Here is a 13,587-nt window from a genome sequence, read left to right as displayed (position 1 = left end):
TGACAGTCTTATGGGAACTCCTTTGTAGGTAACTGTCTCTTTTTCTCTTGCTGCTTTTAAGATTCTCTTCTTATCTTTAATGTTGGCTAATGTAATTATGATGTGCCTTGGCGTGTTTCTCCTTGAGTCCAACTTTTTTAGGACTCTTTGAGCTTCCTGGACTTGCATGTCTATTTCCTTCGCCAGATTGGGGAACTTTTCCTTCATTATTTTTTCAAATAGATTTCTAATTTCTTGCTCTTCCTCTTCTCCTTCTGGCACCTCTATGATATGAATGTTGGAAAGCTTGAAGATATTCCAGAACCTGCGTATACTACCCTCACTTTTTGGATTCTTTTGTCTTCTTGTTATCCTGATTGGTTGTTTTTTGCTTCAGTATGTGCCAAATCATTGATTTGATGCTTGGCTTCATCCACTCTATTGTTTCCCTGTAAATTGTTCTTTATTTCAATTAGTGTGTCTTCATTTTTGACTGGATCTCTTTTATGTTTTGAGGTTCTCACTATGTTCTTTGGGTAACCTTATAATCAGTGTTTTGAACTGTGCAACTGAGAGATTACTTAACTCCATTTCGTTTAGCTCTTTTTCTGGGGTTTTGACCTGTTCTTTCATTTGGGCCATGTTTCTTTGTCTCCTAGTTTTGGCAGCCTCCCTGTGTTTGTGTCTTTGTATTAGGTAGAGCTGCTTTGACTCCGTGTCTTGGTAGTGTGGGCTAATGTAGTAGGTGTCCTATAGGGGCCAGTGGCACAGCCTCCCCTTTCACCCAAGCTGGGTACTGAGGTGTACACTTCATGTGGGCTGAGCACACCCTCCTCTTGTAGTTGAGCCTTGGTTGTTATTGGCAGATCGATGGGGGGAATTTACCCAGGCCAGTGAGCTGCAAAGATTGGCTGTGACCACTGGCCACCAACCTCCACTCTCCGTGGTGGATCAGCTGTGCAGGGGTAGGGTGGTGGTGCTCCAACATGATCTGTAGCTCTCTACTGGGCGTGCTGGCCCTGAGGTTTCCCAAGTGGTGCAGGCCAAGGTCAGCTCCCACCTGTGTTTTGCCCCAGGCACCCTGCCTGAGCTATAAAGCAATCTGAAGTGGCTGCTAGTTGTGCTGGGTTCGGAGATTCTCAAACTGCAAGTCTAACCTGGCTGCTGCTAGGGCTCACTGAAGCCAGCTGTTGCTTGTTTGATAGGATTTAGGAGCCAAGACCAGCCATTCATAGGAAAAGCAGCTTGGGTGGACCTGTAAATTGGGTGGGGCAGAGCCTCCGGGGATCTCCAAGGTGAGTCAAACAGTATAAGCCAGGTAGATGGAATTTCAGATATGGCACCAGCTTGCCAGCTCTGTGGGGGGAGGGTTAGCAAAGGGAGAATGGCCTCTGCTTGCCTTCATGCCAGTCACTTCAGTTTCTCCCAGTATGTCACTGGTGCCTTTTAAGCTGCTAGCCCAGTGCTGGAGCTCAGAGGGAATGACTCTCAGTAGGTGAGTCTGTGTGTGTGTTGTTTAAGAGGAACTACTTGGGGCTCCAGCAGTTTCTTCTACGCACTCAATCAATCCCTGCTGGGTTTTGCCACCAGAAGTGGTGGGGACTTACCTCCCTGGCAGTAGGACCCTGAGCTGGGAGGCCTGGTCTAGGGCTGGGACTCCTTGCTCCCAAGATATCCCTCCCAAATTTTTATCCACCACACATGGGTGAGGGGCCAGCCCATTCTGCATCTTCTCCCCTCCTACCAGTATGGGTGGATGTGGTTTTTTTAATTCCATAGTTGTCAGACTTCCACTCAACATGATTTCTGATGGCACTGAGTGATGCTCCAAATGCTTGTACATTTAAAATTTTTGATAACTACTACCAGATTACCTTCCAGTATGGTCTTAGCAACTCACTCTCCTACTAGAGAGAGATAAGGGAGTCTACTAAAGTAAGAGAGTTGTCTTTTTCCCATCTTCTTGTCAGTATCTAATTGTATCAATATTTTTAAATGGTGCCAGTATGAGGAGAAGAAAGATATGCTGTCCCATCATTTATAATATTTTATATCTTTGGCAACTTATGAGGTTGGAAACTTCTCACATGTTCTTTATATTCCACTTCTGTTATTTGCCCATTCCCAACCTCTGCCATAATCTTTGGGTTGTAGTCTTTTTCTTAGATAATTTTAGGAGTTCTTTGTATTATAGGGCTATTGATCTGTTTTCTTTAATTTGAATTGCGGATATTTTCTCTCGGTGGGATTTCTACACAGTCTTTGGCTCTACAGTATGTTGTCAAAATTGTCGGTCTTTATGGCTAAGTTCCTGTCTTGATTAAGAAGGCCCCTCCCACTCCAAAGTTATACAAAATATTCTTCTTATTTTCTTCTAAGGTTTTATGTGAAAGTTAAAATATTTAATCCATCTGGAATTTTTTTATTGTTGTGGCACAGTCTAACAGTTTGATCCCTGTCATCTAGCCAAAGTACATTCTTTCTCAGTGAAAAACAATGGGTGCATTACCATGTATTTGGTTCTATCTGTGCAGGTGGCAATCACAGATGGCCCAACCCATAGGCAGTTCCATACAGCTACCACAACACACACAATATTTTCCTTTTATCTTAAGTTTTCTGTTTCATTGCTGTGGAAGACCAAGGTCTTTCCCAGGCAAGTCTGGAGGAGAATAAGGCCTGATGTTGCCACTTTACTCACAGTAATTCCCATTATATTCATTGGATTTTGCTAAACAGTTTATCAGTTTGAGGTAGCTTCCTTCTAAGTTTGTTTCTTAGAGGTTTCATTATTAGCCATGCCTGCCAAGTTATATTAAATGCAGCTTCATTACCTTTTGATACAATTATATAACATTCATCTCCTTTGATTTGTGTATGCAACGAATTATATTAATATATTCCCAATTTAGCCATATTTGCATTACTCAAATAAATCCTGCTTAATCAGGATGAATTAGTTTCTTACTACTTACTATGCTGGAATCTATTTGCTAATATTTTATTAAAACATTTTGCATCCATATTTATAAGTACAAAAGTGGTTTATACTTTTTTATTTGTTGTATGTTGTTGTGACATTTAAAGGTCATGAGTAGAATAAATTGGGGCGATCTATACAAATCTGGGACAGTTTGAGTAACACAGAAATTGGTTTTGTTTTTTTTTTTTTTTTTTTTGAAGGGTAGATAGAACTCAGAAATTTCCATTTTTCCCCTATGGTAACTAGTCTGTGCAGATTTCCTACCACTTTCTGAGTTAATTATGATACTCTATGTCATGCTGGAAATTTGTTAATTATCTTTAGATTTTCAAAGTTGTTTACAACATTGGTTATAATTTTGTCTTAAAATTATTTCAAAGTTTGATTTAAGTGGTTATGTCTCATTTATTCATTACTAATAGTGTGCATTTTAATCTCTGCTCTTTTAACAAAATTAGGTTGCAGAAGGAGGTGGCTTATTTTATAGATCTTTTGATTTTCATTTTATTTATTATCCTTTGTGTGTCCGTGCTTGTGAAGGATGCAGTGGGGGGCTGTGTGGTGGTGGTGGTTTATATTTCTTTTAGTTCCTATCTTTATTAATCATTAATTCTTTATGTTAGTGTTTTTCCTCTATTTTTTAAGTTAAATTCTGAGTCCATTTATTTTCACTCTTATTTTAATAATAAAAATATTTGACAGTATATATTTTCCTCAAAGTTTAACTCTAACCACGCTCACAGATTTCATTTTATGAAGTGTTCTTTAATTAATTTCTATATAATTTGTGGCTTCAGTTTTGATTTCCTGTTTGAGCCAGTGACTGTTCAGAAGACCATTCCTTCATTTCCAAATATTAAATTTTGGGGAGTTATCTGTTTTGTTTTGTTTTTTGTTTGTGTTTTTTTTTAAGATTTTATTTATTTAGTTTTAGAGAGAGGGGAAGAGGGGAAGAAAGAGAAGGAGAGAAACATCAGTGTGTGAGAGATACGTCAATTGGTTGCCTCTTAGATACCCCAAACTGGGGATCTGGCCTGCAACCCAGGCATGTGCCCTGACTGGGAATCAAACCGGTGACCCTTCGGTTTGCAGGCCGGCACTCAATCCACTGAGCCACACCAGCCATGGCAGTTATCTGTTTTGTTGATTTCTTTTCTTTTTATTTTAGTCAGAGAATACAGCCTATAAATTTCTACGTTTTGGAATTCATTAGGCGTTCTTTTTAGCCAAGTACATGTTTGATTTTTAGAAATGTTTTAGGTATATATGTTAAGAATGTGTATTCTCTGTAAGGTTCAATTTTATATTAAATTGAACTTGTTGATTGTATTATTCAGATTGTTTATATCCTTGCTTATTTTTGTCCCTTTTGCTTGTTAAACAGCCAAAGAAGAATATAATTTTTCCCATTGTACTATGGCTTTCTTTTAAAAATGTTTTAGTGTTCCTAGTTTTTGTTTCCTATGTATTCATTGCTACATTGTTTAACACACAAGGTTATGACATAAATTCTCTGTGAAATGTGCCTTTTATCATTACAAGAGCACATTTTTGTTCTGCTTAATTCACTTGGCTTTGAATTTCATTTTTTTTCTAATTTTAATATTGCTATTCTTGCTTTATGTTTGTACTTGTGTGATATAGTTTTTCTTTAGCTTTATTTTCAGCCTTTCTTTTTTCAGGAGTAGTCATTATAAATAATGAATTTATTTACTTATTTACTTATTTTTAAACCAAAATTGAGAGTCCTTTTCATTTTTTGAGGAAAGGGTAATATAGTCCATCCTCACTTATTGTGATAGATATATTTGATCTTATTCCTTCCCTCACATTTTATTTGTTATACTCTTGTTTCTCCTTTTCTTGTTTCCTTACTTTTACTAGATGTATCAAGTTTTTAAAAACTTCCTTATCCCTCTCCCCCTCCCTTCCCCCAGGGAATTTAGAAGTTCTCTAAATATAGCTCTGCTAGCTATATATAGTTTTATATATAGCTAAATATCATTATATATAGCTAAATATAGTTTTGCTAGCAGTTACATTTATTTTAAGCACTCATAGTTAATCTCTCTCTCTCTCTCTCTCTCTCTCTCTCTATATATATATATATATATATATATATATAAAAACGTTAAATAATCATGTACCCCTCATTGTGCCACACATTTTATGAAGGCCTGTGACTACTGCAAAGTGAATTGATTGCAGAGGACTAATAGGATATGGGGAGACCAATTAGGCAGTAATTGCTACAGTCCAGATATAAAAATAGTTTTCCCTTGGAATGAATATAGTATATATATAGTATATATATATAATTATCATTATATTCATTCCAAGGGAAGATAGATGTATAGATATACATCTAGATCTAGATCTTTTCTTTCAAGTATTCTTACTTAACATGAACTACAGTCAACTGTCACATTATCATCCTCCTCCTTATATTTAGCTTCATATATTACAACCACTGTTTCTGGGGCCCTAAGTCATTACTTATCTTGAAATCTTTAATTTCATTTTAATTTGATTAAAATAGTTTTTGTGGTAATTTTCTTAGTCCTTCAGTTTCTGAAAATATGTTTTGCCCAGACAGATGAATGATATCTTGGATGAGTATAAAATTATTGAATGGCATCCCTCTTCTCTCAGTTGTATATAAATATTATTCCATCATCCTCTTGCTTTCACTGAGGAAGATGATAGCTCTTGTCCTAGTACGCTTCTTTCTTGATAGAATCAAACAAAAAAGCTTCTTCTTTGTCTGAAAGTTTATAAAATTTTTCCCTTCTGTGGAATTCGTAAGTACAGGTAAGTTTTCCTCGATCATTTCCTCAATTATTACTTTTATATCTCATCATTTGTTTGTCATTCATGAATTCTTATTACTTGTATATCAAGTTTTCAGGGTATAAGTATAGCTGTTATCTTCTTAGTCATGATTTCAATTTCACAGGGCTTTTGCTCTAATATTGTGGGGTATTTCTCCAGTCCATCCTTCAGAAAATTAATTTTGTTTTCAGCAGTGACCATGTCTCTACTGAAGCTTTAAATTGGGCAATAATTTTATTTTAATCTCCAATAACTCTTCCTTTATATTCTCTAAATTATATTCATCACTAAATTTATAATAAAATCCAACAAAATTATTAAGACTGGAAAAATGGAGTGACAGAATAAAAGAAGCTGATGATCATTAAACACAGACTGCAGGTACAAAGTACTTACAGAGGAGAATTCAAAATGGGCAGCAAAAAGAAGTTCTATGTCATAACCTGGAAGGCAAAAAGGACATGGAATTGGTATCTGTTTCAAATTTGAAACGTTAAGCCAACATATCACCCTCATGCCTCTGCCATCCTATGTACTGATCCATGGCTGTTCTAACATTGTCCCTGGCAAATAGTCTACCACACTCCTTGTTCCAAGATAATTCTTCATTTTTTGCTCACCTGCTATTACTTCCAACATCTAACAATTCAATGGACCTACTATTCTCTTCCACTTCCTGGTTTGGACAACCTGGAAAAGTATGTCTGCCTTTGTGTCCTCTTGAAACCCAACCTCAGACTCTGATCTGCCAACTGTTATCCAAGCCACTCTGAGTACATTCCTATGAGTGCAAGGAATTCAGACAGGCTCGATATGATGAGCGTTGAAAAATGGATAGGATATTAAAGGAATAGAAAAAACAGAGAGCTCACCATGAGGATGAGAGAGGCGTGTGCATGTGTGTGGGGTACTCGGTGAGTAAGAAGATTTGCTGAAATGGAAGGTTTAATATACAGGCAATGGCCAAGAAGGTCCTCTGATGGGGAAAAACTAGGAGGTAGTGGATGAGTTGTATAGCTGGAAGGGTTCCTCAGGACCAATGTTGGTGGAACAAACTTTTCCCCTAGGCCATTGGAAGGTGATGTTGAAGCCAGAGCTGTATGCAGAACCAAGGGTCAAGTAGGGAGCTGAGTACAATAAGTCAGAGAAAAGATCTGCACTAATTTATCAAAACCAAGGGGCAAGGGTCAGGGATGGGAGATCTAGGGGATAAGAGAAATCAGGAATAGCCCAGAGAGAGTACTTACCATAGTCATGGCTAACATTTAGGTGCCTGCTACAACATTACCCCTACGATATGGACATGATCACTAGATGAAGCACGGATGGGTGCAAAGAAAAAGGCCAGATTGTTCTGGGTTTTAAAAACCAGCAGTTTTGATTCAAATCAGTGAATAATAGGAAGCTATCATTAGGTTTTTGAGCAAGAAATTAGTATGATGCAAACAATGTTGTCGTGAACAGCTTTTTGGCAGTTTGGAAGGGATTTAAGGAGGAGAGACTGGAAAACATCTTGAAGATCATTTAGAAGTTTAGGTGGGAGATATTGAGAATTAGACTTGGGTAGTGAAAATAGAGAGTGATGCATCTAGGAGATATTGTGAAGAAACATTAAATAGGATATTTAGTTGCATTAGGTGAGAAGAGAGAAGGAGCCATCAAAGGTAAATGAGAGTAGGGAAGGTTGAGCATGTTGAATTTAAAGCAGTGACTGCAGATGCACTTGGTTGAAAGATGTTTGATATTAGCCTGTAGGTGTTCTGTCATAGAGAGCTTAGATGTTGAGATGCATCAACATAGAAATGATCATTGAAATCATGAAAGTGAATGAAGGGAGAAAAATAGAGAAGAAAGGATGTAGGGGCAGATGGTTGAGCATTGGACATACATTCACATTTGCTAAAGGAAGAGGAAAAGAAAACATTGAGGGGAAAATAAAAAACAGGAGAAATTAAAGAAACCAAGGATGAGATAGTTAAACAAAAGAAGATGGTCCAATGGTTTTAATTATTACAGGGAGGTTTGGAAGGTAGGTGATCTGCACAAGTCTTCCTACTGGATTTAATTTTTTTTTAAAGAATCACATGACAATTGAACAAGTGATACAGAGGAATATGAAGAAAAAAATAGACCACTTTATCCACCTCCATCGCCAATCACACCCCCTACATTAGACAGTGTTAACAGTTTAGTGTATATCCTTTCATACTTTTCTCTATATTTTTACAAATGTGCATGTATTTGTTTCTCCTATGGTAGATAAAATATTTGATATAAAACCCTATGCACTACTCTGCAACTTGCCCTGCCAAATGTCAACTGATTATCTCTTGGTTCAGTGAGTGGTGGGGTTGAATGAACTCTGATATGTGGGGAGGAAGCCTTCCACTATAGACTGTGGATTCTACAAGGATCAGTTTCCTTGTTGACAACACTTCCTCCAATCTGGTTTGCAATAGAGAGTCATATTCCTTCTTTTAACATGACTTGTAGCTTATTTCTTGTGAGCCGATGTGTGGCCTCATAGTGTGTTTACCTGACCTCTCCCTTTCAGCTGTCTAATGGGAAGATGATTATTACAATATATCACCTTGACAGCTGCTCCCCCCCTCCCACATTCCTGGCTGCCCCCAGGCTAAACTTTATATACTGTCACCCATTCTTGTCATTCCCTACCACATACCATGTGCCTTTCCAATGCTTGGCTATCCTAGACTGACGCGGGGTGCCCAGTTTCCACAAATGGAGCCAATCTCTGGTCCTCGACTCCTGTATCAAATGCTTTATTTGTCTTGCTAGTTTATTCTAAGCCACTTTATCCTTTAGCTCAATTCCGTACCTGTTAAGCCTATTTCCTTCTTCACCCTGCCCCTTACCCTGAAGCTGAGGTCAATGAACAGCTGGGACTTCTGGGAAAATATCAGTAAAGGGGGCATAAAACTGGTGGAGTCCTTCCTAGTGTCATTTGTGGGCATTGCCAGAAAAGTCATATGTTGATTTTGTTGCCCCTTTTGCTCAGGGTACAACTTCCTCACACACTTAATAAAGTTGTGTAACTGCGAGGTTTATTTTCCACTGACCCAGACTGGAGTATTCTCATGTTTTGGATCCCTCCCTTCCTCGCAACCCCTCATGGAAGAGTTTTACAGTGTTAGATAAAAGAAGATTCGTAGCACACTGCCTTGAGTAAGTTTCCCAATTTGGGGACCTGGTATTGAGACTTTTTTTTCTGCCTTCTTCTGCATCAGGATCCTGCCCACTTTATCTTATCAAACCAAAACTAACTCTCTTCCCCACAACCCCTTTCCCATTTCACATTAGTCCTTTGTGGCCAGGTGTGAAAACTCCTCTGAGGAGCCAATTGTCTTATTTGTGTAAGAGCCCAAACCACTGGAAAGCTGGTGGTTTCCCACTCTTATCCCCTTCCACCAGGGCTGTGATTCTGGTAATATTGTTCCTTCTAGGCAGCAACTGAGAAATCAATGATTGGGAGACATTATCATGAGTTGGTACTGAGGATACCTGACTTCAGTAATGCTCACAATATTCCCACACAAAAAAGAGTTGTCCCATAAGTCCTTCAAATACAGAGTGGGACAAAAGTAGGTTTGCAGTTGTTTGTATGAAAAATAATACAATAATTACATAAATAATAATACAAGACTAAACTCTGTGTTTCACATATTCACAGCTGTAAACCTACATGTCCCCCTCCCTGTTTTCTGCTGCATAATCAAGTAGGTACAAAAGCTGATTACACTGATCTGAGTCCAGAACCTGACTCTATGTTAAGTATAAATACAACAGAACTTTAAAAAAAATTCAACATATATTGAATTTTCTAAGAATGTAACTACCACATAAATTGAGAGAAAATTGTGCTATAATTTGTTGCAAATTTTACCAAGAATTATTTACCATTTTGGGAAACCACAATACGGATTGGTCACAGTATTTGACTTGAAAATACAACAAATAACACTGATCAGGCCCTCTCACTGCACTGCCCGCACCTCCTTGCCTCTTCTATCCAGGCCGAAGCTCAGGAACCAGAGCTAGAAGCCAGGGTCATATTTTGATGCAAGCTGACTCCCCCTGAATGCCACAACCCTGCCAGGTTCAACTGCAAAGATGGAGCAGAATTTATTAATTTTTATTATTTTCATTTTTAAACCATTTTTATGATTCGATTACAGTTGACATCCCATATTATATTAGTTTCAGGTATATACCCCAGTGATTAGACATTATATAACTTACTAAGTGATCATCCCAATAAATGTCATGCCCATCTGACACCATATATAGCTAATAGAATATTACTGACTATATTCCCTGTGCTGTACTTTACACCCCCATGACTGTTCTGTAACTACCAATCTGACTTCTTAATCCCTTCGCCTTTTGTGACCATCCCCTCAACCTCCTCCTATCTGGCAATCATCAAAATGTTCTCTGAATCTAGGGAGTATCTACGAGTCTGTTTCTCTTCTGCTTGTTCACTTATTTTGTTTCTTTTTTAGATTCAAATGTTGACAGATATGTATTTACTGACATTTTATTGTTCATATTTTTTCATCTTTTTTCCATTTTCTTCTGTATTGTTTGGCTTCAAAACCAGAAAATCAGACACTACAAAGTTGAAGACAAAGTAATTTAAGAAATATCCACAGCAGTGACTGGCCCAAGTTCTTAGAAATGTATCTCATAGGTGTTAATTCTCCTTTTCAAGGTCAACAAGAAGCAATTGACTGCCTTCTTGGTTTAGCTGTTAGACATGAATATGAAGGTAATGCTAAAAAATACAAGGACTTGGTACCTGATAATACAAAAAATACTGACAGTGCAGCTAACAATGCACAGCCATTAATTAGTTTGAATGTAATGGGATAATGGTGGAAAGAAGGGGGAGGGACTAGTCAAAGAACATGTATAAATGACTGGTGGACATGGACAACAGGGTGGGGATTGACTGTGGGAGTGGAGGTGGGCTGGGCAGAGGAGAGCAAAGGGGGGAAAATTGGGACAACTGCAATAGAACAACAATGAAATATATAATAAAAAACTTGGAAGCAATAATCTTGATCTGAAGGCTGGTATAATGGCTTTGGCTAAACTTGAGATTAAGCGCCAAAATGATTACCTGGTAATGCCTAAGGCAATTTGCATTTTGGTTCAGGAGCACCTGACACAGGATGCCGCTGCTAAAGAAAATCAAACAAAAGAGAGATTGCCTGTTCCTTTAGACAAGCATATTCTTGGTTTGACACAGGAGATGGAGTTATTAATGAAGCTGCTCAAATTCTGCAAATGCTGCATATAGAAGAGCTCAGAGAGCCACAGACAAAAATTAATGAAGCCATAGTAGCTGTTCAGGCAATTATTGCTGATCCAAAGACAGACCACAGACTGGGGAAATTTGGAAGATGAACATCTTAGGATATCAGCCTCTCACCTACTTAGTACAGTTGGGAACCATGTATGCTCTGGCATGTGTTTGGAAATCAAATGCCACGTTTTCAAGGGAAGAAACCCAGAAAATTGACTATGTTATAGAGATATACCATCACTGCTTTTTCTTTAATGAAGTTTGGGAGAATGGGAGAAAATGAAACCCACTGATCACTCATGGTATTTCAGTTGAGAATACCACAAACTACCATGCTGGTGTAGAGATGGTTGCCTCAACATAAAGGTATAAACAATCGAATACTTCAATACTTCTTTACTGGAAACCATAATCATGTACACATTGAAAAAAGGAATTAGATCATTCCTTACAATTAATTTTTTCCCAGGGTGGGGGCAGTAAAAAAGGCTTAGTTTAAACTCTGACAGGGAATCAAACCAAGGGCCACAACAATGAGAGAACCAAGTCCTAACCACCACACTACCAGAGAGGTATGGCTCACACTCAAGCTTTCTACTCTTTAAATATACTATTTGATGCTCAAAACTATACATAAGATACAGATATTAAAATTCATAGATAATATAATAAGTACCCATTAATTTGCCACCCAAGTAATAGAACATTATTAATAACTTACACCTATCTATCCCATCCCACCCTTCCTGTAAACCCTAAACATTTGGGTTGCCACCAAATATTTGCTGTTACATGCAGTACTTATATGCATATTCTTATTTTTGAATCCTTGTACACATGTTCAAGAGAACAGACCAAGGAGTGGAACCGCTGAATTCTAGAGTATGCATATATAAAATAATGCCATATTGTTTCCTACAGTGATTGTACCTATTGACAACCACAGCAGAAATATATAAGAGTTCCTGTTTATTCACTTCATAATCCTCAATATTTGGTATTATCAGACATCTTAATGATAGGGGACTCAAGAGTTGGAAAATTTTAGTTTAAGGTAAATAGTTAATAAACCTAGTAGGTAATGCATATGTTAAAGCTATTGTTTCAGGAACTCCAGCTACTGGCTCACCACTCTCAGGAGAGACAGCGGACCTCCTGGGGCACCACTAAAGACCACAGCCTGGGGAACAAGAAGAGGCATCTAGGCCATTGTGTTCCAGGAAGAGACAGATGACCACCTGCCCCTGGGAACAGTTAACTGCCCAGGGTGAGAATGCTGAAGTTTCTTTCACCTAATTTTCCCTGAATTTCAAAACCCCTCACCGCACCTTGTTTGTTCCCTGTTATAAAAGGCTGGCTTGGAAAGAAAATGTAAGACGGCCCATTAGGGTATGAACCTGCCATCTTCTCAGATCACTGGCCATCTGAATAAAGTGCCCATAAAGACTCAATTCCTGTCTCTGCTTATTGGGTTCAGTATGTGACAGGCAGCACGAGTGCCGGTGTCTTTTCCAGTTCCACATTTTGGCATCTCTGCTCAGGGACAGACTTTGGGATTCTCTGGTAAGTCTGGGTATTTGGCGAGGAGTCCCATTGGCTGCCTGGGCTGAGATGCCCTGGGGGTTTGGATTTGGAGAATCCCAAGCAGCTGCCAAGTAATTTCACTTGGGGACTCTCCCCCTTACTCCCAGCACTTCTCATCGTTTATCACATTTGATTGAATCATTGTACTTTCTGGTTCAGTTTACAATCCCAGGTCCTGACTTAGGTCATCAGGTTAAGGTACCTTTCTGGCTTACAGGGCTCTGTCTGGGAAAGGACATCTGATCTGGTTAAGGTACCATTGGTTTACGGAGCTCTGTCTGGTGAAAAAGGACATCTTCTGATTTGGTTAAGGTACCATCTGTTTTATGAAGCTCTGTCTGGGAAATGACATCTGATCTGGTTTCAGTACCTTCTGTCTTATGGAACTCTGTCTGGTAGAATTGGGGCCGGGGGGGGGGGGGGGGGGCGGGGCTCTGTTCCAGGAAACAGCCCGTTGGGGCGAGTTCTGGTTAATTGGTCTACTTAGAAACATATGAGTAGAGTGAATGTGGTTTTTATCATAATACTCTTCGGCTTACATATTGTATAATTTGGACTCAGGAGAGCACTGGTCACTGAATGGGTCTTTAAATTACTATATTATACTGTAGCTAGAGTTGTTTTGTCAAAAATCAGGGGAGTGGGACAAAATGCCTTACTTAGAAGGTTTTTTTTTTCTTTATGAGTTTATAGGATAAAGATGCAGAATTAAAAGGAAACAAATTAATGGTTCAGAGAAAAGGGAATTTGCATGTGAAAGATAGAGGCTCATAAGAGAGGGACCAGGAAGATCTAGATATTATGACTGCTTCAAGCACAGTAGAGTTCCCACAGCTCCAGGGCACCTTCTTCCTTATTCAGTTGAGAGAACTGGGGAAAG

At 38.5% G+C, this 13,587-nt stretch overlaps 1 long non-coding RNA gene across 2 annotated transcripts; it reads right to left on the bottom strand.

The window, feature by feature from the left end:
* Positions 1 to 5,349: 5,349 nt before the first annotated feature.
* Positions 5,350 to 13,331, bottom strand: LOC118498451. 2 transcript variants are annotated; one of them, XR_004900941.1, is made up of 3 exons: positions 12,298 to 13,331; positions 10,938 to 10,998; positions 5,350 to 6,237 (listed from the first exon to the last, which is right to left on the bottom strand). It is a non-coding gene; the product is annotated as an uncharacterized LOC118498451 (long non-coding RNA). The 2 variants fall into 2 exon arrangements; XR_004900940.1 differs by lacking the exon at positions 12,298 to 13,331 and having other exon boundaries at positions 10,938 to 11,753.
* Positions 13,332 to 13,587: the final 256 nt, after the last annotated feature.

Source organism: Phyllostomus discolor, chromosome X (assembly GCF_004126475.2).
Source record: "Phyllostomus discolor isolate MPI-MPIP mPhyDis1 chromosome X, mPhyDis1.pri.v3, whole genome shotgun sequence".
NCBI lineage: Eukaryota > Metazoa > Chordata > Mammalia > Chiroptera > Phyllostomidae > Phyllostomus > Phyllostomus discolor.
Note: the sequence above shows the minus strand (reverse complement) of the source record. Positions and strands in the feature narration are given on the sequence as shown.